Source organism: Onychomys torridus, chromosome 6 (genome assembly GCF_903995425.1).
Source record: "Onychomys torridus chromosome 6, mOncTor1.1, whole genome shotgun sequence".
Lineage (NCBI taxonomy): Eukaryota > Metazoa > Chordata > Mammalia > Rodentia > Cricetidae > Onychomys > Onychomys torridus.
Genome location: NC_050448.1, coordinates 121,656,033 through 121,681,418, shown reverse-complemented (window position 1 = coordinate 121,681,418; position 25,386 = coordinate 121,656,033). Strand labels below are relative to the sequence as shown.

General features: G+C 43.6%; 1 protein-coding gene, 1 long non-coding RNA gene and 1 pseudogene across 9 annotated transcripts in view; 2 read left to right on the top strand and 1 right to left on the bottom strand.

Annotated features, from left to right (window-relative positions):
* The window catches only part of LOC118585450 (SSX family member 2 interacting protein), a 38,345-nt gene extending 30,501 nt beyond the window's left edge, over positions 1-7,844 (bottom strand). For 3 of the 8 annotated variants that reach the window (XM_036190060.1, XM_036190070.1, XM_036190064.1), the window contains exon 1: positions 7,744-7,844. The gene's annotated coding sequence lies outside the window, so the exon portion shown is untranslated. The other 5 variants (XM_036190061.1, XM_036190065.1, XM_036190062.1 and 2 more) reach the window with 3 other exon arrangements.
* A 142-nt stretch (positions 7,845-7,986) lies between these two features.
* LOC118585624 lies at positions 7,987-24,162 on the top strand. The gene is made up of 3 exons (XR_004945219.1): positions 7,987-8,603; positions 20,165-20,412; positions 21,549-24,162. It is a non-coding gene; the product is annotated as an uncharacterized LOC118585624 (long non-coding RNA).
* Positions 24,163-24,630: 468 nt separating this feature from the next.
* Positions 24,631-24,730, top strand: LOC118586429 (annotated as a pseudogene).
* The last annotated feature ends 656 nt before the right edge of the window (positions 24,731-25,386 follow it).

Below are 25,386 nucleotides of genomic sequence, written 5' to 3'. Positions count from 1 at the left end.
AAGCTGGTCTCCTGGCCTGTATGATAAGGGCCACCATATCTATTTCTGAGCTGTGCTGCAGGAACTAGCCAACAGGTGCAGAACTACAACCAGAACACAGGACACTGGTCTAAACATTTCACACACATTTCCAAGTCCACCCCACTACATCCCTGTTTGCAGTACTAACACCTTTCTATGCATGAGACAATTAAAGCAGACAGGTTAGGTAATGCATCCAGGGTCACAGGGCTAATGAGCAGAGAGCTGCGCCAGGATTCCAGCCCTGGTCTACATAGCCACTCTCTTGGCCATCTGGCCCTGCAGTGCATGACAGTAATCTCTTCCTCTATGAACTTCGCCAAAGACAGGATTCTAATCCTATCTCCCTATGGGTAAAGGCTGAATAAAATAGTGTGGAGATGCAAATTATGATAAAAGATTCATGTGAGGCCACAATTTTAGTGATGCATGCTACTAACCAAAAGTGGCGATCAGAAAGCTAATCTCTTTCTAGCATAGGTAGCAGGGCCCTGCACCCTGTAATCACTGTCCTCCCACTGCACTCTAGTGTAGTCACTGTCCTCACACTGCACTCTTGTGTAGTCAGTCTTCATACTCACACTGCACTCTAGTGTAGTTATAGTCCTCACACTGCACTTTGTAGTCACAGTCCTCACACTGCACTCTAGTGTAGTCACAGTCCTCACACTGCACTGTAGTCACAGTCCTCACACTGCACTCTGTAGTCACAGTCCTCACACTGCACTGTAGTCACAGTCCTCACACTGCACTCTAGTGTAGTCACAGTCCTCACACTGCACTCTGTAGTCACAGTCCTCACACTGCACTCTGTAGTCACAGTCCTCACACTGCACTCTGTAGTCACAGTCCTCACACTGCACTCTGTAGTCACAGTCCTCACACTGCACTCTGTAGTCACAGTCCTCACACTGCACTCTGTAGTCACAGTCCTCACACTGCACTCTGTAGTCACAGTCCTCACACTGCACTCTGTAGTCACAGTCCTCACACTGCACTCTGTAGTCACAGTCCTCACACTGCACTCTGTAGTCACAGTCCTCACACTGCACTGTAGTCACAGTCCTCACACTGCACTCTGTAGTCACAGTCCTCACACTGCACTCTAGTGTAGTCACAGTCCTCACACTGCACTCTAGTGTAGTCACAGTCCTCACACTGCACTCTAGTGTAGTCACAGTCCTCACACTGCACTCTGTAGTCACAGTCCTCACACTGCACTCTAGTGTAGTCACAGTCCTCACACTGCACTCTAGTGTAGTCACAGTCCTCACACTGCACTCTAGTGTAGTCACAGTCCTCACACTGCACTCTAGTGTAGTCACAGTCCTCACACTGCACTCTAGTGTAGTCACAGTCCTCACACTGCACTCTAGTGTAGTCACAGTCCTCACACTGCACTCTAGTGTAGTCACAGTCCTCACACTGCACTCTAGTGTAGTCACAGTCCTCACACTGCACTCTAGTGTAGTCACAGTCCTCACACTGCACTCTGTAGTCACAGTCCTCACACTGCACTCTAGTGTAGTCACAGTCATCACACTGCACTCTGTAGTCACAGTCCTCACACTGCACTCTAGTGTAGTCACAGTCCTCACACTGCACTCTAGTGTAGTCACAGTCCTCACACTGCACTCTGTAGTCACAGTCCTCACACACCCTTGATTATTGCTGCACTATGAAGGACTGTGCAGCACACATGTATTCCAGGAGAAAGGGTCTGTGAGCAGCATGGTGTGTCACACAGCTCAGTGTATGACCTCACTATGGCCCAAGCACTCTTCCTCCAATGGCACAAGGGAAAAGTGGGACCCACTCCCATGATGAGCTGTTATGCAGCCACTGAAAACCTAGTGACACACAACAGCTGAATCATAAAGCACACACGATAGAATGATTGTTCCAAGAGATAGAGCATGTAACACCTGGCTTTTAATTCTACACATGGAAAACAAATGTGATAAACCTGAATTTCACAAGACACAAGAATGATGCAGGACTCAGTGATCATTGCCTTATAGAAAAGGGACAGAGGGGTCTACATTTACTTATATAGAGGTTACTGTCAATGTCCCCTTTTGTATTTGATGGTGCTTTATTATTAAAATAAATAAAAACAAACTGACAAAAGAATGTGTGATGAGAGTTTGTCTCATGAGCCTGAGCACCTGAGTTTGGATTCTAGGAACCCATGCAAAACCAGGTGCAGGGAGATGGTAGGCAAAGACAGGCAAATTCATGGGTGGTCACCTAAGTATCCCATAGTTAGCCATGTTATTTTATAATGTTGAGACAGGCTCAGAGAATTCCTATCATTCACTCAGGATATCTTGAGTTAAGAGTGAGCCAGGATGTGTAAGGATTTTAGAATGCTGTACAAGTATTTATTCCTCCAGGTTTACAGCTACAGATAAATATCTAGATGAAGTATGTAATCTCTCTCTTTAGTTCTTTCCATCAGTATGTCACAAAGTCCCAGGCCAGTAACAAACCCTGTCTCAAACAAAAAGTGGAAAGCACCCAAAGACCCACATCTGAGATTGTCCTCTGACCTTCCACACATGCATGCCAAGTATGCATTCACCCATGCCATGTGACCCCACATAAACACACATGCACAATATGTGGTGAACCAAGGAATACAAACTAGTTAATTCTTTGTAATTGAAGTCCTTTATAAACTTTTAAAATGCACACTGTTCATCACATTAAAAAAAAATTGAAATTTTCCAGTCCTCCTGGACATGGGGCACAATGAGCCAAGAGTTCTGGGATTCAACTGTTTTATGTCTTCTTCCCTGTAAAGTATAAAGACCAGGAGCTCTATCCACAGTTTCAGAGATCTTTGAAGCCTTCCAGAGACTGGCAAGAATTTGTGCAGTGCGAATAAAGAACGCATGTGCCATCTGTTTATGTAACGCTAGCTAATGGAGAAGACAACAACTCCAGCATGCACATGTGGCTCACTGGCATAGTCCCTTACTCCTTAGATGGCCATAGGGAAGGAGTGAGTGGATACAGCTCTACTCTATTGATGAAAGAAACAGATATTTTATTTACAGCTGCAAGTCTGGAAGGGAGAAAACAAACTAGGCACAGTTTCTAGGACATCAGGATCCTGGCCCACTCTTCACTCAGCAAGCATCCTGGGGGAACGGTGGAAATTCCCTGAGCCCGTCTCTACCCCACAGAATAACATGGCTGCTTGCTGATGATCACCTTTTTATTCTAGGTCCCACATGGAGGGACAGTCTATAAAGTAGAACACTGAAAGTGCTGTTTGGGGACAACCAAACCCAAGGCCCAGTGCACACTGTAGTCTGTTAATAGCTGGTACCCTAAGGAGTTGAGTATCTGCCAACCATGTGAATATCACAGGACTGCAATCCTTTTAGAGAAACATTTTGCAGATTTCCTCCAAACTTAATAAAATAAGTTCTATTTTTAGCAACCTGGCACAAAAAAACTTTTTAGTGCTCACTGTATTCCAGGAACTAAAACAAGAAAATTTTAAAGTATTTTTTTCTTTGTTTTTGCTTTTTATTCCATTTTTTTTTTCTTTTTTCAGTTTGTTGAAACAGGTTTCTCTATGTAGCTCTGGCTATCCTGGAGCTAGCCTCATACTCACAGAGACCCACCTGCCTGTGTTTCCTGAGCAATGGGATTAAAGGCATGCATCACTATACCTAGACCCAATTTTCATTATATAAGCACACATACTTTTATAAAATAAAATAAAAATATTCTCAAGAAGGACACAGCAAATGAGGTAGTTTATGGTCATGATGAGCTGCTTGGTGGAAATGAGGACAGAGAAGGGCAGAAAATAAATATTCCAGAAGTTGGGCATAAAGAACATATGTTCTCTCTAGTAAAAGCCTGTCTTTGGTACTAGACAAAGTATCACTTAGAACAGAGGAATAAGGCTAATGAAATTGGATTTGGGTAGATGCATACAGACATGATCAGGGCAGAACCTACAGAGATGCCTGCAGAAGTGTTCAATGCAGATTAAAGTCAAAGGCAGATACATCGAACCTTTGAAATTGAAAATGACATTATCATTCACAAAGTTCACCCATGAGAACTACACAATCGAGTTACAAAAAAACCCAAAACCAAACAAAATTCAAAAAACCCTCACCCAAATTTCATATTTTAAGTAAACTTAGGGTTTTGTGTTGAATCACATTTAGATTTTTGCTTCAGTTTTTTTTTGAGACAGGGATTACCTAGTAGCCCTGGGTAGCCTCGAACTTGGAATCCTTCTTCCTCAGCCTCCAGCGTGCAAGGACTTTACATGTGCCACCAGGCCTGGCTAATTACAAACACTTTTCACACAGAAAACGTTCCAAAGGTACACTATTTTTGTAGGTATTACCAGGACACACCATGTAGTCACACAACCCCATGGAGTAGGTCACAGTATTGCCTCCCTTCTCGACGACATGCAGACCAGCAGGGCGGGATGGAACAGCTGACCGAAGAGAAACTGAAGGGAGGAGAGGCATGCACAGCAGCTCAGAACTGCAGTCGGACAACTCTCTTCCATTCCCATGAAGAACTGTTACGGAGTCACATCTCATCTCTGAATCACACACTGCTTCGCCTGACCTTTTTGATCCTCCTTCCATCCCTCAGGTTCTGCTTTGTACCAGGACTGTTGTCCACTGGTGGGCTGCATCTTCATCACTGTGGGAGATCTACCACCTAGTCCTAGCAACAGAAGACAATTCAACAAAGACCTATGTGCAGAATCCTTTACACTGTGTGAAGATGGGTTGCTGTGATTGGTGTAAGAGAACTGAATGGCCAATAGTAGGCAGGACAGGATAGGTGGGGCTTACGGCAGAAAAAGAGGAAGTCATAGTGGGAAATCTAGGCACATGAGAGACACCAGTGAGAGGCATCATGAATTGGACATACAGAATGGAATAGAGGTAAAAGCCATGTGGCAGTACATAGATTAATAAAAATATAGATTAATTTAAGTTTTAAGAGCTAGTTAAGACAAGCCTAAGCTAAATCCCAAGCTTTCACAATAACAGTTTCATGTTGCTATTTGTGAACTGGTAGTCGATGAAAAAGTTTGCTACAGACCTGCTTGCAAGGAACCACTGCTGCTTTTTTAAGGTTTCTGTGGACTACAATTAAGTGCCTGGTGAAAAGTCTACAGCCCCATGGACTATGCAAATTTTTGACATGAGTGAACATGCTCTACTATGTCAGAAGCAACATAATCCCCCAATAAACACTTAGATATTCCTTCTCGCCCTCTGGTCAAGGTTCACAGCACAGCTCTTGACTCTTCAAGAATGCAACTCCAGCAGCCATCTGCAGTCCCTCGGCCACATGGACTGTACCACCCACCTGTAACCTGCACCTGCTTTGCTGTGCAGAATGCACCAGCTGCTTGGTGAGCGCCTGTCAGGACACAGCTGGAATGCCTTCTTTTCTAAAGCCCACCCATGTTTGCATTTCCCCCCTCCACACATAAAACTCCCTAAGTACAAAACACTCAGGGCAACACGTCTGTTTTAGCCTTAGGCCTGGCAAGGAGCAGCTGAGTGCCTGATAATAAATGTTGATTGAAAAATATATTTTTTAACATATAATAAATCTGCTCCTACACTACACAAAATACTGGACCAGCAATAAAGGTGAGTCTAGGTTTTTCCATTACCAAGAAGGAAATGGATGATGTATTTCTTTACTGTTCCATAAGCCTATGATGTTAAGGTAAAGACACACCAGCTAGCCATAATCACCCAAGACCAGACTTGACTCACACAGTTATGAACAAATGGCTATGTCAACAAGTTGTTTTTACAGCTATATGTAAAGGATATAAGAGCTACCACTAAAAATCACATCTGAAGCTGGCTATAATCCCAGCTACCAGGGAGGCTGAGTGACAAAGCAACCCAGCTTCATAAAGGAGCATTTGGCTTCATGGCTCAAGACAGAACACTTGCCTAAAATGCGCATGGCCCTGGGTCTGGTTCATACCCATTCCTTGGGGTTTGTTTGTTTTTTAATGGAATCGCATGTTGGCTGACTTATCTGGATCTCATAAACTCAAGCTATCCTCCTGCTTCAGCTCCTGCATAGTTGAGATAAAAGGCATGAACAGCCACACTAGGCTTACTGTTCCAATTTAAACATGAAATGAATTCAAATCACTGTGGAAAGGTGTTTTCTAGTCTCTCTCTGTCTCTGTCTCTCTCAATGCTAAATGAGGACACTTTCACAAAATCTGTGTCCTTGACAGTTTGGGACAGAGCTGGTTTGTCTGGTTTTAAGAGAGCCCAGGTCTATAATTTGACTGGGCTGGATTTCAGGCCTCTGGAATTAAAACAAAACAAAAACAAAAACAAAGAACAGTTAACTTGCCCTGCCTCAGCAAGTCCGGGATGTTACACACTTAAACAAGTCTGTCACAAGGCTCAGTGTGCTCTGGAGAGAGCTTCACATTTCATCCTAGAATAACCGAGTGTCTGCACTCATCTACAAGCTGCTTCCCCCGTTACTTAATCCTTGAATTTACTATCTCCACAGTACAGATGGGGAACGAGAGGGGAAGGAAGGGTGTAAAATGACTAAGCCCAAGAGGCCCCACCAGGCACCAAAAAGCCCTGGTCTGAATTCTATCCATTCCTAATCCTCCTCTCAGAGAACCATTTTGTGTGAAGAACTTTCATGCGCACCAGGCAGGACTAAGTGTCAAATGGGATCACAGCCTCTTACACTCGTTTAGTTTGAATGAATGGTGTAAGCTCCTGAGCCCAGGAGCTGTCGGGGATTAAGGAGACTGGATCCAAGTTTACAAATCTGCCTCTCTTCTAAATTTCAAGACAACATGTTTCTAATCCAGATCTTTTCAAACTTTATCCAGCCTTGTAAATGTGTCGCATCATATACAGACCTTTCCAGTTCAAGATCAAATCATGAGCTAGAAGGATTTTCCTCCAGAACCTCGAGGGCTCCATGGCAGCACTGGTCTCAAAACTCCAGGCTGGGACTCTAACCTGAATGGAGGCAAATCCCAAATCCAGGAAGCTCTCATCCCCTGGGCTTGGAAACCCTCCGCCTTCCATACAGTCTAGATTCTAGACTCTAGAAGGAAATTCCAGTTCTCACAACTGCATCAGCGTTCCCAGTAATCAGTCTGACACTCAGGACTGAACTGCGGGTGTTAATGCTAAGATTCCTCTACTGGTGCTGATGAGGAATTATTTGGCAAGTTTTATTTCCTGGGCCCAGGTGACTTGCATAACCCGGGTATCTGCACTAGGAGAAATACATGCTGACCGGAGCTCGCCGTTTCACTGTACTGCACTGGGAAATCCGAGGCCAAACCCTTTCTCAAGCAAGCCTACCGGGGCGATGATGTAAGTTCTTCCCTTAAACGTGAGGCTGGACCACTAGGAAGCACCTTCCCCTGCAGCAGCCTTGGAGGACCACTCGCTAAGTCCTGTGGCAGCCTCGGAGAAATCGCCGAGCCCGCGCGCCGAGTGGACCCCGCCCGTGCCCGCGTCACATCCCGCAAGGGCGCGGGGCCCCCCACTTACCTACCTCGCACCTCCCGCTGCAGGCGGCGGGCAGCAACGCTCTCCAACCGCCGCAACGGCCGCGCCGAGCACGCCGACAGCCCGCCCGGGTGCCCGAGCCCACGTCCAGCCCCTGCCCTCCCCGCCTGCGCGTCACAATCCCGCGGCTCACCGTCACGGCACCGGGAGCGGCTCGCGCCTCCCGCAGCCCGCGGGCCCGCACCCGCGGCGGCACGCAGCGGCTCCCCGCCCGCCCCGCAGCTCCGCGCAGCCTCCGGCCGCTCCGGCCCGCCTCTCGCCGCCTCCCGCGGAGGACGCCCATCCCACCCCGCCCCGCGCTGGCGCCGCCCATTGGCTCCGCCGGTTGCCAGGCGACGAACAACCGCGGCCCCAATTGGTCCGGAGAGGACTGGGCTCCGAAAACCCCCGAGCAGAGGCCGAGCCGCTCTCCCCAGCGCAGCTGCGGCCACCGCACCTGTTACGCCCGCCCGGGTTCACCCGGCCGCGGCTCCCCGCCCCCAGCCCTCCGCGGGGGCAGGGGGAGGGTCCCAGCCGCTTTACAGTCCGGCCTCCGAGGCCCCCTGAACCCCAACGCCCTCAAAGAGCTAAAGTGGGGCTCCCAGGAGAGTCGGGTGCGCTGGCCAGAATGGAGAGACACCGAGGGACACCCAAAATTAGGTCAGGCCCTGGAGAAGGGAGATAGTGGCCTCGGGAATCTTGAGTGCCGAACATGCCAATGGTACAAAAATCCGAGTAAAACTAGAACCAGGGAAGCGGCCCTGGGTTCAGTCCCCAGACGGTGCACACAGCGCGCGCGTGAGGGTGCGTGTCTGTGATCCGGCAGAACTGAAGTTCAAGGTCATCCCCGACTACACCGGGAGCTCGAGTCTAGCCTAAGTGAGATGAGTAAAACAGAGTCAATAAAATTAGAGTGAAGAAACGGGCCCAAGTAGGAGACAGCTGGAAGGGGAAAACTAAGAAATGGCACCTGTGAACTCTAAGTTGATGAAAAAACCTCGCTAGGCCCACGCGGTGAGTGCAAAGAAAAGGTGTAACAGCCTTGGGGCGGGGCGGGGAATCAGCCTGCCCCTCCCTACCATGTCTGCCTAAAATTCCCCCGAGGACAGAAGAGCTTAGAAGGAAATACCGCAGGAAAGGGCGAAGTAGTGGGATTCTGGCCAGGAGTTTACTCAGGAGGAGAGAAACAGGTTTTGGGTTTTTAAGTGGCTCCTGAGAGCAGTTTGAGACCAAAACAGCATAAAAAGAAAACAGGAAATATGCAAGCCACTGCTACCAAAGAACAAGAGAGAGAAATGAGGACTACACATACCCTCAATTCTAGGTGGGCGATTGGGTGCAAAAATGAACGTTGGATATAAGAGGGAGACAGACTAGACATTGAGAACAGGTGAATGACCGTCAGAAACATAGGAAGGACCCATCGTTAAAAAGATGCTTTGCGATGCAGGGCTGAAGTGAGAGAGAAACTACTGCCACTGATTATCTTGCACCCTAAATCAGACAATTAATGGGCTGTGGTTGCTCCCTCTGCACACACAACGGGTGTAAGTCCCGTTGTTCACCCTCCAAAATGTCACTTTTTCCTGTCCCAAGAAGACATCTTAATATGAGTTTGTCCTTTGAAACAGTAATTAAGGCTTGATCTTTACCATTTCATTCTGGCAATGAAACTGAGCACTCACTCCTGAGTTAGCTAAGTCAATCAGTCCATCCTGTCTGAATAATGAGAGGTGTTTAGCCTTTGTGTCTCAGGATCTGCTCCATACAGTAACGAGACTATGGGGGTCCAGCCCTGTGAGAGTCCCCTCCTAGGTCTGGGAAGAATCTACAACCGGCTGATAATTTAATTTTTGATGATATTAAATGAATCTATGTACACGGAACTCCTTAGTCCATACACCTTATTCTTCTGAGTCAGTTCTCTCTCCACACAGCTTCTATTCTGCTCTCGTGCCTAGCTCCTTTCTTGCCTGATTTCTGTCTGCATTTATCTGTCCCCTCTAGGTTCTATCTTAATTCTCTCATCTTAGTTCCGCCCCATCTAGGTTCTCATCCATCTAGTTCCTTCCCATCTCAGCTCCTCTCCCATCTCCTTCTCTCTCATCTTATTCTTCCTCATCTTGTTCTTCTCCATCTGGCTCTTCCTCATCTTCCACCTGTTCCTCTAGTCCTCTCTTCTAGCCCTTCAATCTAGTTCTTACCCATCTAGTTATTCCTTTCCAGTTCTTACCCATCTAGTTCTTCTGTTCTATTTTCTCAGTCTCGTCCTCAAGTTCTCTAGTCAAAATCCTCCTTCTCCTTCTCAGTTCTCCATCCTCAAGTTCTCTACGGCATTCAGTTATAAACCTAAGCAGTAGCAATCCTCTGGCCAAGCGAGGTCACCAGGTTTGAATTCTTACAGAGTCATAAAGGCAGACAAGAGTTTTCCTCAGGGAGTGACCATCAGGCTTTCTTTTACAGCCCAAAAAGGGATTGGTAAAAAAGGAGGTCAACTGAGAGCTAAAGATTGGTTAGTATATCAAGAAAAGGGGACTTATGTGCTCAAAAGTTTAGGTAAGAAGCTAGGAGTCAATGATGTTAGTAAGGCTGTATAAGAAAGGAGGGTCTCAGCTAAAATTGCACAAGAAAGAAAACTAGGACCGCCTAACCTAGGAAACAGGCATTTTCCACAAGGGTGTTCCACAATGGTGTTACCTTACTTAGCTCAGGAGATCATTTGGCCTTGGATACTTGATAGTTATTTTAGATAAATACACTGTTAAGAGTTTTTGGAACTACACATAGCATACAAGAAAATCATTGTAGAAACCAGCTAATATATAAACAAAAGCTAAAATATCACCAAGACTTCTTAAGTCCTTGACCTTTACAAGTAGTAGCTTTTGTGATAGTAGCTGGATTCCATTCCATTTTCCTGCGGCTTGCAGCACCACAGTAAAGTACCAAGGTCTCACAAAATCTTTCCTTTGTACAGGTCATAATGGGAAAATTCCCACTGAGTTAACTAACACATGGTCTGGCTCCAGAGTGCTAGCACCTAGCTTTTATACACCTTTTGTTTCTCGTTTTGCCCTCTTTGTGAATCTTGTCTAAGAGTTTCCCTAAGGTACAAAGTGTATGCAAACTTGGTTTGAAAAATCTAGCAAACTGTGATATTCCTTAATTGAGAATTTGCATTTGGCATTGTCTCTTTGGAAGTTTCCTCAGGAAGTTTTGGGAATATGGAAATCAACTTGCTAGAAGTATATATTTGGAGAACAATAAAAATGCTCTTGGCTAAGGGAAGGTGTCTCAGACCTGGGAGAGGTTGATTCCCTCTACAGCTGGAAAGGCTAAAAGTGTGCTGTGTCTTCTTCCCACACCCATTCAACAAGGTCACATCTGTGGATAAATACCATATTATGGAAATTTAAAATGTAAACATCAATGTCAACATAACAGATTTTAATGAAAATCCATATTGCTTTAAATGTAATGATATTTAAAAATTTGCATGTATCTTTACATGCAAAGACAGTAGAAGGCATAGATTTTCAAGTTTCTACATTCTGTGATACTATTTCTAGTAGCATCTGGAACACCCTATTGTATACTCAGACAAAGTGAAAAAGGCAAAAGTCTTAGTTTTATAACAAAAGTAGCTTTGACCTCATAGACTACCTTTGGAGGATTTTTAGGGAGACTCTCCCAAGAATGCCACAGATCATCCTTTGAGATGCACTGATCTAAACTTCTGTGCTGTGTTCCTCTTTCACAGGCGCAGTTGAGGGGCTAAGCACAGGACCTAATTATGGTCAATACATAATAGAAAGAGAGAGTAGGGCACATCAAGGGAAGCTTTCCTTCCTGCCAGCCTGCTGTGGTTTACTCATTGTTAATAATAAAGCTAATTGGCTGATAGCCGAGCAGGAAGAGATTGAGCTCAAGAGCCAGACTAGGAGAATTCTGGGAAGAGGAAGGGCAGAGTCAGGAGGTGCCTGCCAGATGCAGAGGAAGCAAGATGAGAATACCACACTGAGAAAAGATACCAAGCCATGTGGCTAAACATAGGTAAGAATTATGGGTTAAGAGCTAGTTAGTAATAAGCCTGAGCTACTGGCCAAGCATTTATAAGTAATATTAAGCTTCTGAGTCTTTTATTTGAGAAGTGGCTGCTGGGTATTTGGGAGTTGCTGGCAGAACAGAAACTTCTGCCTACCCAGCCTGTAAAAGCCTTTTTTCTTCCTCCTCCTTGCCTTGGCGTCCTCCAATTTAGTACATATTTAGAACTGTGACAGCACATCTTACAGTCAGGAGACAGAAGCACAAAGAAGAGTATCCTGAAAACCAGATGTCACTGAATGGCTAAATTAGCCTTTGCTGACCCTGGGTAACAGCTCTAGACCACTCCTCACATGATATAGGCTCATTGCTTAAGGCTTTTGGGGTCAGTTGTTCAGTTACTGAGACCAAGAAGATCCAGACTGGCACACAGGACAAGATAAATAGTTGAGGCAGCTGTCTGAAAGAAGGCCTAGGGATACCTGCAGCCCAGGGCTGAAAGAGACTGTATTTGAGAGAAGGTAATTTGTTATGGTGAGGTAAAGTAGGGTAGGCCAGCATTGGTTGGTTTGTTTCTTTCCAGATTTACTTCTGCTGATTTCCTCTCCAGCAGAAGTAGAGGACGTGATATGTAATGTTTTTGTTTTCCAAGACATGAAAATGTTCACCCTTGTTCCTCTGTAGTCTGTTCACCTCCATTTAGGAAAATTTGTATAAAACATCATCTATCTACTTTACTTTATACTCATCATCAAAGCCAAAATGTTTCCTAGCTACAAGGTTCTAGTGACGTGCCTGTCTCTATACACATCTTTCTAGCACTCTGACCTTGTTATCCTACAGGCCTGTCCACTGGCAAATAACTCCTGTCTCCCTCATTGTTCTTCAACCTTACTAGACACACTACTGCCTCAGGACCATTGTCCTGGCCATCCCTGTGATCAACTGCTTCCCCTTAGCACTGTATTACTTACCTCTCCCCTTTCAAGTTTACATAGACACCACCTTTGTGAGGCCTAACTAGACACCCTCCAGTTCCCAAATATCCACTTCCTTGATCACATTTAACCATAAACCATACTTTATCATTTCTTCTGACTGCTGTTTGGTCCACTAGAATAAAGCCTCAGCAAGCAAGGGCCACTTTGTCTGCTCACTGTGTTCTCAGTGCCTGGGGCTTTTGATTGGTTTTCAGTACCTGATGACTGTTCAGGTGAATGTTTTCTATCAGTGACAACTATACATCCTCTAAAGATGCAGCTCACATCTGTATCCTCAGGATGTATATGACTGATACTTTCCTTGAGAATAAGCCTGATTCCCAGCACCTAAACTCTGGTTTAGGACATTACTTCTCAGTGTACTAATATAGACCAGGCCTCTCACTCTATCATATTTGGCTTAAGGTGAACACTTACACTTCTTATTTATCACAGAAGGTTGTTACATACTTGTTTAATTATGCAAAGATATGTTGCATTTGTTTAACTATGTAAAGATGTGTTGCTTTTGTTTATGTTGTGGAATATTTGTCTAAATATGTAAAGATGTGTTGCATTTGTTTAATTATGTAAAGACATGTGACTTGTCTGCCTAAGGCACCTGATTGGTCTAATAAAAAGCTGAACAGCCAATAGTGAGGGAGGAAGTATAGACGGGACTTCCAGTCAGGGAGAGTAAGGAGGAGGAATTTAGGCTCTTGGAAGAAAGAAAAAGAGATGATAGGGAGTCACCAGGGGCCAGACAGACATACAGGGAGGAAGCAGGAAAGTAGGACACGCAGAATGAAAGGTAAAAGCCCCAAGACAAAATGTAGATGAATAAAAACAGGTTAAATTAAGTTAAAAGAGCTAGTGGGACAAGCCTAAGCTAAGGCTGAGCATTCATAATAATAAGTCTCCTTGTCTTTATTTGGGAGCTGGTTGGTGGCACAAAGAAAATTTCAATTACAGAAAGTGGCAGTCAAGAGACCCCATGTAAATCCCCTGGTCTCTTGCACCTATCCCTCAGTCATATCTCAGCTTTCTGTCATTGTGACCAAGTACCTGAGATAACTTGAAAAAGAAGAAAGGCATACTGAGGTTCACAGTTCAGAGCTTGTAGCCCACTGCTGGCTGGCCTGCTCCTTTGGGGTAGGTCAAGATTGAAGGTCATAGTGGGCAGCATCACTTTGAGGTAGCCAGAACAAAGAGCAGGACTGGGGAGTGGGGAGGGTGGAGGGAGGAAGGAGCCAGTGTTCAATCTCCTTCAAGGACACATCCCTGATAACCAGCTTTCTACTATGTCTCCCACACAGAAGTTCCTCTACTGCCCCAAATCGCCAGTGTCTGGGGACAAAGCATTATCCTGTGGTGTTTGGGAGACATTTCAAATCAAACTGTAACAGTATTTCTGGAGATTTCTTCCCACAAAGGCTCAACACTGCTTCCTTTTCCTCACTCAGACCCCACCTGAATACAGAGCGCCTTCTCAATTTGTTACCTTGCTATGGTCTGTCTCCTCCCGCTAGAGCGTAACAGGAGACAGGGTGTGCTCACCGTGTTCATTTCCATAGCCTCAGCTCCTCATGGCTGGACTGAGCCTCCACTACCCTAACTGCTGTGATTAGGCAACTACCCTAACTGCTGTGATTAGGTGGGGGAAAGAAACACTTTCGTTTCAGCTTAACTAATTTCTGCTAATTTTTAAAGGTAGGTATTATTGTGATCTTTAAAATATCTTAATTCTGCTGAAATAGCTTCTGAACCACCCCCAATTCAATTCATCTGTCTTTCTCAGAGACTAGTATTTCAAATACCCGGGCAAGCACTCAGACACAGGTTCTTCTGGCATGCAGATTTAGAACTGGGTAGTAACAGGCCAATGCCTAAAGGCTTTCTACTACAGTGTATACCATCTGGGCTGTTCAATAAGCAATGATTTCTTGTCAGGGCCCGCATGTATGCTGGAACAGACAAGACTGGGCTGAGTCACCTCTGTTAATGGTCCTGCTTCCATTACTTCTGGGTTCTGTCCAGGACTACCTTTTTGAGGACTACCTTGCTGAGTGGGTAAACTTAAGTCTTGCTGAATACTGAGTGGGCTGCTTGTGTGCTCATGGTCGTTTTATTTATGAGAACAGTTTGAAGCAGTATGGCCAGAGTTCAAAGGCCAAGAGAATTCAGTCTTCTCTGCCAGGGAATAGTCCACAAGGGATTGACAAATGAGTATAGAACTTTAGGACAATCATAACTCTGCCAACTGAGTAATTCTAAGGGAAGGAAGGAAGGGGAAAAAGAGAAAGAAAAAAGAGAGAGAAAGAAAGAAAAAAGGAAAATCAATCCAAGAGCTGGGAATTCGATTCAGAGGTAGAACACTTACCCTAGTATATGCAAGGCTCTGGGTTCAATAACCTCCCCCACCACACACACACCAGCACCACACAAACAAAAGGAAAGTCTAAGACTCAGCTGTAAACTTAATGGGACCCAATCTCCTACCTATCCCCGTGGTTAGGTGACGTCATGCTGTATTTACAAAAATATCTTTCTGACCAGTCTCTCAGTTTGGGCCATTAGTAGCATAATTGAAATGACTGTGAGTACTGCTTTAAAAGAGCTGTGTTTGGAAGAAAAACAGAGAATGCCTACTCCTCCTACTGGTCCAGGTAAAAAGCCCCAGGCAAAGAAACTATCCATGACTAAATACTCCTCCCTGCCACATAGGAGGATGCCTGGACATTCCCTACTCAGCACTTTAGGCTTGGGTCTGGTCAAAGTGCTTTACTCTGTGGCTTCTTATGAAATGAGTCTGAGAATACCTGATGGGTTTTAGCAGACACTAACACAGTGCTTCCCAAGTTACCATTTGTCTCAAGATTGAGTTATTAACTTTAAAATATCATGTAAAATTTGATCATATATAGATCATCCAAGCAATTGGGAAAATATATCATAGAAAAGTGGTTAGGTATCAACCAGAGAGTTTCTAGAGTGTATTGTGTGTGTTTTTATGTGTATACACCTATGTGTGGACATTCACATGTACATATGTGTATGTGTGCTTGTGTGTGTATTTATGTGTATACACCTATGTGTGGACATTCACATGTACATATGTGTATGTGTGCTTGTGTGTGTATTCATGTGTGTACACCTATGTGTGGACATTCACATGTACATATGTGTATGTGTATGTACATGTAGAGGCCATAGTTGACATCAAGTGTTTTCCTTAGTAACTCTCATCTAATATTTTGAGACAGTGTCGCCCATTTAACCTGAAACTCATTTATTTGGTTAGAATGGCTGGTCAGCAAATTCCAAGGACCCCTCTGTGTCCATCTCCCCACACTGGGGTTACTGGAGGATGCCTTTGCATTATGTGGGCGTTAGGGATCAAACTCAGGTCTTTGTTTTACTGACTGAACTGTCTTCCCCAGCCCCTAAGACTGCATTTCTAGGAGTAGACAAGTGCACTACCTTCAGAAAGAGCGGGCACATACATGACACACACATGAATGGTGAGCACACTAAGGAGGACTGACTGCTCTAAATTTCATCTCACACTTCATCTCAAGTTCTTGACAGAAACTCATCTTTATTCATATGAAGAATAGCACAACTTCCTTTTCAAATCAAGTCCCTCTATGTTATCCAGGCTGATCCTCCTGCTTCAGGCTCCCAAGTCTCTGGAACTACAAATGTGTACCATCATGCCCAGCATGTGATGTGAATTGTAGAAACTGAAAGCTTGTGAGATCTCAAGTCTAGTAAAAAAAAAAAACAAAAAAAACAAAAAACCTTTTACAAAACCACTGTTAACCCCCACTAGACAGGAACAAGACCACTACCACAGTTTTTGAGCCAACATTTGAAGCAAGCTTCACTAAATTTGGGCCAGGACAATGTACCCTGGCCAGGTCTATTCCTGGGATTCCCAGAGAATGACCATGAAAATTCGAATGATGCTTATAACCAGGCTGTGTACTTCCCACCTTCATCCAATCAGGGGCAAGTGTACATCCTGACATATGTCCTGCCTACATACCTCCCACCTAAGCGTAATCCAAGCATACATACCCCATGCAGTGGGGAACCACCCTTGTTTACAAAAGTGGCTTCTTATCTTACATGAACAACAGCCTCCAGCATTCCAGGAAGTTATCTGTCCTTGGGCAAGTGAGGCTTACAGGTTAGAGGTATTTTTTTTTCTTTTTTTAGATCTCTCAAACACAATAATTAACTTAAAACTTAACTTTAGCCCTCATACCAGCCCCAAACACACCTCCTCTCAATCCTCCTCCAGATACCTAGCTTTTGCTCAGTCTCTCCTTCCTTTCCATTATACAAGTGTGCACACTTGCAACACCACACACACACACACACACACACCACAAAGCTACCTTACCAAACAGCAGATGGCCATGCTTTTTAAAAAACAGAGTAGTTTAGTTTGCTTCATTCTCTTGGACTTGAAAATTTAAATATATAGAGTCTTGCTCAGTTGACAAAAAAAACCTTCCAAAGAACTCAAAGATTATACAAAATCCCCAAATGTCTTCAGCTATACAGAAATCTATTTAAAAGCACAATCCAGCATAACTTGAGTAATTCAAACATTTGGTTCTATATTCACAGCGCTCCAATTTCACCATGTCCTAGGCCGACCTCGTGGTTTAGTAGATACGTATTAAATGGTGACTGTGTGCCAAGCAATGTAAGAAAAGTTTTCTGTCCCAGTGTCTGAGGAAGGGAAAATAATGACAATGTTACACTCTGAGCTGCATTACCTGGGTCCATGGTGATGTCACTGAGCACCCAAACTTGCAATGACCACTTTTCTCTGCTGTTTTCTTAGTAAACCTCAAAGGTTCCAAGCCACTATTAGGCTGCTGTTCTTCCAACCAAGAGTGCTATCTAGTAGTAACAGGCAAACAAGACTCTCAAGAAATGACCTGAGGCTGTAATGCTTCTTTTACTGCTATAAATGTGAGCAGCTGTAACAATAGTCAGTGTAAGACTTAGTTACAAAGCAATGATTGAATGGAATAATTAAGAAGGAAAAATTCAGGGCTTGTATTAGTTTTCCATTGCTGTCACAAAATACATGGGATGATACATTTTTGAAAAGGTTTCAGTACATGAGGGGCTGGCTCCACTGTTTGGGGGAATGTTAACCCATCTACACATCTCATGGTGGCTGAGAAGTAGAGAAAGGAGGCGGAGGGTCCCAGTATCCCCTGTAAGGGCACCTTCCCAGGGATCTAATTTTCTCCAACTCTTTTTGAAAATGTGTGTGTGTCACATATGTGCCTGTGTGTGCACAGAGACCAGAGGTGGATGTCAGTGTCCTGCTCTGTTACTCTTATCTCTACCTCATTCCTCTGAGATAGGATGTCTTCCTGAACTGGAACTAGGGACGCAGAGAGCAAATCCCACTGTGTTCCTCCTGTCTCCATCCTCCTCCAATACTCACACAGTGCTGAGATTACAGGTCTGCACACTACCATGTTCAGCTTTTCTACATCTTAGGGTTTCTCTGTCTCTCAATAGTGCCATCAGCTAGGAAGTGAGCCTTCAACACATAATGTCCCCCTTAGGGGCATTTGAGATCTAAATCATCAAAGGGCAATAAGACTTGTGTTAGAATTATACATTGATGGTAAAAAAGCTTTTCAGAATCATATTTACTTGCTTTGCTGTTTTGGTTGTGTATGTGTGCATGTGGGGGGGCACACAAGTGTGTGCGTATGTGTGTTCAGTCTCAGTACTCTGTCTGCTTTGGTTTTGGGAAAAAGGGTCTTGGGGTTCATGGATTAGTCTAGACTGACTCTCCAGTGAGCCCTAAGGATCTGGCTATCTCTCTCTCCGGCACTGGGATTACTAATGGCACCATTACCATGCCTAGCTTTCTGACATGGGTTCTTGTGATGAGGCTGAAGCTCAGGCCTTCATCCTTGCATGGTACGTCTATTCTCCCATCAATCTTCCACAGTATTAAATAAATTATAAAAGAAATATTAAAAGAATTTTGATAAGTGCAATTTCTACAAGATGATTTATTGTTTAGGTCACATGACTGTCTTCTTGCTTGCTCTTGCTTTATGTAATAGATACCTGCCAGGAAAAACCGATATATAGATAATACCTTTACAGATCTAATTGTATTTTAAATGCACTGTTGAAGTCAAATGTTTACAGGGAAACTTGATACATCCTTTTACACAATGAGCATGCCGGGGTAGGACAAAACATCTAGCCTCCATTCATGCTAGCGACCTTTCTCCATATTCTGGTTTCCCTCGAAAGAGTTCTCTCTGCCATCAGCTACAACTGGTTTTTTTTTTTAGATGATTTTAATGTTTTTAGATGATTTTAATGTTTTTAGATGATTTTAATGTTTCTTGCAGGAAGAATCAGACTACAGAAGGCTAAGTTTTTGGAATCAAGGAAACATTTTAACCTTTAAATTCTGCAATTGGCAATTCAATTTTATTTTATTTGTGAATATGCATTTGCCTTTATGATTTATATTTCATTAGGCAGTTTCTGTTTTTCAAATATTTTATTTTATTTTTAATTATGTGGGGGTTGGGTGGGAGGATATGTGTACATAGAGGCACCCTGAGCTGAAGAGTTCAGAGGCATTGGGTTCTCTTGGATTAGATTTACAGGTGGTTATAAACTGCTTGATGTGGGCCCTGGGAAGTAAACACCAGTCCTCTGCAAGAGCAGTGCTCACTCTGAATCACTGGGCCATCTCTCTGGCATTTGCAGTTTCTTTTCACATACTCAGGGACCATTAGCAAATAACTGCTCCAATTTGATTATTGTGGAATAGGATCCTCTCTGTAATCAAAATCAATACAAACATGTAAAATCTCAGATGTGAACATTTTTGTGCCAAGTAAAAAACTGTACTTCAGACAATGCCATTTAATCCTGCCCGTCCCTTTAAGGAGAGAAACAATTGAGTTCAATTGCTAGGTTGTCTTGGTTTTATTTTATCTTAACAGCTGTGCCTGAAGTCAGCATTATTCAGATGGGGATTTTCAAGCTTTGTTGTGTTTTTCAACCTGACTATGCTATCAAACATAAACCCCAAATTTAGACTCAAATGAGGGGGTGTATATAATTGGAAGTTTTAGAGAAAGAAAACAATATGAGAAAAAAATTCTAAGTTTCATTTATCAAAAATAAAAGTTAAACACAATCTTCCTGAAGCCCTAGCAATAGTAGAGAGCCAAAGCCCTGAATATCTAAGGGCAAGAAGCTGGATCACACACACACACACACACACACACACACACACACACACACACACACACATATCCATAAGTGTGTGGATGGGGAAGAAGCATTATAAATGGAAATGATGGGCATTTCTGTGGCTATAAAAGATGAGGGTAAAGCCCATGAACACTTCTCATCACTATGGAAATAGGGACATTGCAAATTCTGTCTAATGTGCCACCGTTTGATCTAGAAGGAATAATCTCCAAGCTTGCTCATCTCCAATTTCATTTATTTTTGTATCATTTCTCTTTCAAGGGGCACAACACAGTCCTCAAAGTGAAAACCCGGGGCGAGAATTGTGGTTCTGACATGTAACTACCATTAAAAGGGAAGCAAGGTGAAAAAGAAAAGAATCATGCTTTTTGTCTTGTGTGTGAGTAAAACAAGTTTCTTTAGTAACAGTAAAACATGTATACAACCGGAACTTATCTGGAGCTGTTGTGTCAAGTGTCATCGTTTCCCAGGATTCTTTGTTCATGGAGTGGCTGCAGCCTCAAGCACAGGTCAGCGCTTCCTGTACAGACTCACTTAATCCCTCTAACCCTGTCACTAGGGCCTCCACTTCCAGATGAGGATTACCCGGGAGAGGGTAACAATCCTACTTAGTGCATTTCAGAGCTGGGATTGGCCCAGCTCTCCTCCTAACCATCTGCCAGTGCCAATCTGCTCCTTCATCGCTGTTGATGCCTGTCATTTTTATCTGAAAGACTCCAGATTAATTAATGGAAACTTTCAGACTGGGCTAAGTGACCCCCCTCCCCCCAACTCCCCTAGCACTCCCTGTCCCGGCCTGAAGTCTATTAGAGTGGTACCGAGTATGGAGCTCATTGGCCAGCTAATCTAGTCTCTGCTAAAAACTTGAGATGAAAAATTATAGGTGACAACGTAAGGATGCGGGGTACAAGGATGGAGGTGAGTGGTGAAACTGAAGACAGATGAGGGAAGATTTCTCCAAGGTGCTTAGAAGCTGGTTGAGGTCATCGTGAACACAACATTGTACATAGATCAACACAGCTCTTGCATAAAATGAAATAAATTGCTTGCTGCTCTTCATGGCTGGGACACTCATCAAACAGCTGAGAACTCAGTTTGTCTTTACCCAGAGACCAGGCTATCCTAACTACTTAAAAATATGTTTAAATTGTTTATTATTTTTATTGTTTTTTAAAACGATTTTATTATGTATATAGTGTTCTGTGTGTATGCTTGCACACTAGAAGAGAGCATCAGATCTCACTATAGATGGTTGTGAGCCACCATTTAGTTGATGGGAATTGAACTCAGAACCTCTGGAAGAGCAGCCATTGCTCTTAACTGCTGAGCCTCCCCAGTCACTTTTTACTGAGATCTGTTAAACAGCTAAGATCTGTTTCCTGGTTAATTTTAATTGGCGCAGGAAGGCCAGCTTTCCAAAGCTTACTATGGTTTCAATCTTAGCTTTGCCCATTTTACCTGTGGTTTAATTAATTCTGTAAACATTGTTTTTCTTTTTTTCCAAGCTTGTCTTGGTGATTCACTTGGTCAATATAAAAGATATTTTAAAAAATAAACATCATTCTTCTCTTCTATGTAGCAAGAGCAGGAATGATCTTATTTAGCAAAAGTCCTGAGCATGAAATCAGTATTTTTTTTTCCCCAGAGCTGTAATTTGAAAGCCATACATGGGAGTAGAGCACTGGATACACCTACTGAAATGAATAATCTACAAAGAACACCCTGGAGACATGGGAAGAACTGGTCAAAGATGGACAAGCCATGTGAGAGACCCGGAAACAGTTGTAATCACCCAGGAAAGCACTGAGGACCCCAGGAAAGACAGTCTCGGCATAGACCTAAGGGAAAGGGTGGCTGGAGTCAGTGAGGAAGAGGAATGGATCCTGACTCAGCCGGATTCTAAAAAATTTAGTTCCTGCTTGTTCCTTATCTCAGATTTGTTTGACTGAAGTTCCAAGAATAATCTGAACCAATAATCCCTGCTTTAATCAATGACCACATGATCCTGTAAATATTTATTTCAGTGACCAAAGAATGTCCAGGCTTCTCTGGTCAAATCTCCCACTTGCATTCCCATCTCCTTGACATCAGAAAAAAGTCCCCTCTTACCACATGTTATCTGAGTAGTTTCTCATCTTTTAACCCTAAAGGATTCTGTCTTTTTGTCAAAGCCACAGAATTCTCTGTGGTCCTTGTGAGTGGTGACCAAGTTTCTCCCATGAGTCATGTTCCATGGGGCCATCAGGTGATGCACACGGCATTCTTGTTCCTTGTTGTCACCTCCAGACCACTGTGTCCTCCTCACTCTTCCTCAGCAGCTGCTTCAAGCCCCTCTCACCAACTGTCTCTCTGAGTCAGCTTCCCGTTACTGTAACACATATCTGAGACAATCTGATCCAGGGCTGTTTTGGATCAAACTTGGGAAGTTTCAGTCCATAATCTGTGAAGCCCTGTTGCTTTTGGGCCTGTGGGTAAGCAGCCTAGCAATTGACAGCACTGTCCACATAATGACCAGGAAGTAAAAGAAGAGGAGGAAAGGGCTGGCATCTCCCAACTCCCTTTGAGGACATGCCTCCAGGGATTTAGAGATACCAGGCTCCATCTCTAAAGGTCCTGCAGCCTCCCAGTAGAGCCATACCAGAATGTAAACCTCTACCGCGGGATCATTTAGTGGGTGCATTTACGGCCTAAACCATAACAACTTCCTCCAGACAGCACTACTGTGATCTTGCCACTTTCTTTAGATCACTTCCATGTTTTCTTGAAGACTTCAGCAGAGTTATAGTGGCATGCTCCCTTAATTATCTTGCCGCTCTTCCTTGGAAGGTTAATACTGCACACACAGCCCATCCACTCCGACAACCTCTCCATCCATGAGCCTCTTTATCCCCAGCAAGCTTGTCTTCTGCCATTGAACTTCAGCCACTGCTCTCCACGGTCTCCTCTCTTGTCACTTAAAATATCTGCACCTACCAGTCATCTTCATTTCAGACTTCCTACTCCTACAGTTTCAGCTCTTGTCCCCTCATGCCCCAGATCTAAAAATTCCACTTTGCCAAGCACTTCATTCTTTTGACCTTACTGCTTTTCACCGTCTCTCTCCCAAGACCCTGATTCCTCTCTTGCCTACCCCAATTCCATTTTCCTTCACCATAATTACCCCTTCAGATGGGTTCTTACTGTTCTTAGCTAATACTTCCACTGCATTGTCCCCACTTGTCTCAGTTACTCTCTGACCACCGTTACAAAACAGCAGAGCAATCTGTAAAAGGAAGAGTTTAATGGGGGCTCTGGGTTCTAGAGGGTTAACGTCCATCACCATCATAAAGGAGAGCATGGCAGCAGGCAGGGATGGTGCTGGAGCAGTAGCTAAGAGCTCACATCTGATCTACAATAATGAAGCAAAGAGTTAACTGGGAATGGTATGAGCTTATGAAACCCCAAAACCTGTCTCCAGAGACAAACCTCCTCCAACAAGACCAAGGATTCTTCCCAAACCATCCAACCAACCGGAGACCAAGCATTCAAATATATTAGCCAATGGGGGTTATCATTCAAACCACTTCCCAAATCCATCCTCAAATCTAGAACTAGCCCCACCTGGTCATCATCTTGTCTCCTGTCCTTTAGAATCTGAATGTCTCAATAGAACCATGGTTATGCTATCCCTAGATAGTAAGCTATCCCCCAGTGCTGCCAATCAATTTGTATGCGTGTCCTTAGTCAATGTCTTTGATTCACCTAGTCTCTTGTTCTCAAAGCCCCATTGCCCTCTTCCTGCCTCACTAGCCATGACTCCTATTTCTTAAGGAAAACCACAAGCAACACAATCAAACACACCTCATTGCAGCTCTCCCCATGTATTCTGCTTCTCCGTCTGTGGTCATAGAGAAGCTGGCTCGCCTTTCTGCTCGACACACCACCTTCTCTGTACCTTGGGTTCTTCTCCCATACCTACCCACAAGATGCTTTCTTATACTTTATGTTCAAATTTTTCTCTCACCATTGAATTGCTCCCATTAGCAAACAAAGGTCATTTCAAAAACTCCTTCTGTTCATATTATTTTCTCTTAGTATCGCCATGTTTTCCTGCTTCTCTTTACAGAAGGATGCTAGTCTTTGTTTTAACTTTCTGTCTTTATAGGTAGCACCACCCTTTACCAATTATGTTGATTTTCCACTGTGGATGTCTCTGTTTTTAGGTCACATAGTCACTTCTAAACCAGATCACTGTGTCCTAATAAACATGGCAGCCACTAGCCTCGCTTTGGTCATGATAAAATTCTCTGCCAGAGGCAGCATTGCTGTGATTGGTGGCCCCATCAGAAACACGGGAGTAAAGGAAAGGCTACAGAGGGATAATGCTGTCACCAAAGGAAAGGGGATAGAGGATAGAGGAAAACGACACATGCCCACTGAAGTTCCCGAAGAGAAAGAGGAACCTGGAAACCTGGGTAGCAAACAAGTCCTAGGAAATGTGACAAAGCTGTGTTTAGATCACAATTATTACACACTCAAGAGAGTTGTGCCAATGCACTGAAAATGTCTTACCCACTCATTCATAAATTTTATAAAACATTAAGCAAAAATCATAAGAAGTAAAGCTTAGAGGAAGGTAAAAGGAGTCTAATTGTTATGTTCTAAGTTGGCAGCACACATCAGAAAGATCTGATTAACTAATAATCAGTTACCAGTTTCTTACAAAACAAAACAAAACACTTTTAGTTCTTGCTTTGGCAACACATTAAAAATTAGAACATTCAGAAAAGATTAGGATGGCCCCTGCACAAGGGTGACATACAAATTTGTAAAGTGTTCCATATTTAAAACACAAAACCCCTTCAGGTTCCATTGGTGCTTGCTACCAAGGCAGATAACCTGATTTATATCCTGGGATGCACAGGGTAGAAAGAGAATTGTCTCCCACAAGCTGTCCTCTAACCTCTGTATGTGCACAGTGATGCACAGGTTTTACACACACACACACACACACACACACACACACACACAAATAGAATTTTAAGCCGGGCAGTGGTGGCTCACACCTTTAATCCCAGCACTCAGGAGGCAGAGCCAGGCGGATCTCTCTGAGTTTGAGGCCAGCCTGGGCTACCAAGTGAAAGGCGCAAAGCTGCACAGAGAAACCCTGTCTCGAAAAACAAAAACAAAAAAGCAAAAAACAAAAACAAACAAACAAACAAACAAAAAACAAAAAAAAAGAAAAGAAAAAAAGAAAAAAGAATTTTAAACTTTTAAATTAATTTTTATATTTTCCTATAGACCCAGTATAGGAAGTCAACCACACAAATACATTCTAAAATACTCAAAAATTCATTGCCTTAAAAAAATAACATGGGTATTCAAAGTTTATCTGTAAAGAAGGTTTTGCTATATCATTTTTTTAGAAGAAGGTTAATTGTTGGTCATCAAATATTTTCTTTTTTCAACTATGTTGTGCAACAAAGCAAAATGAATAAAACAGG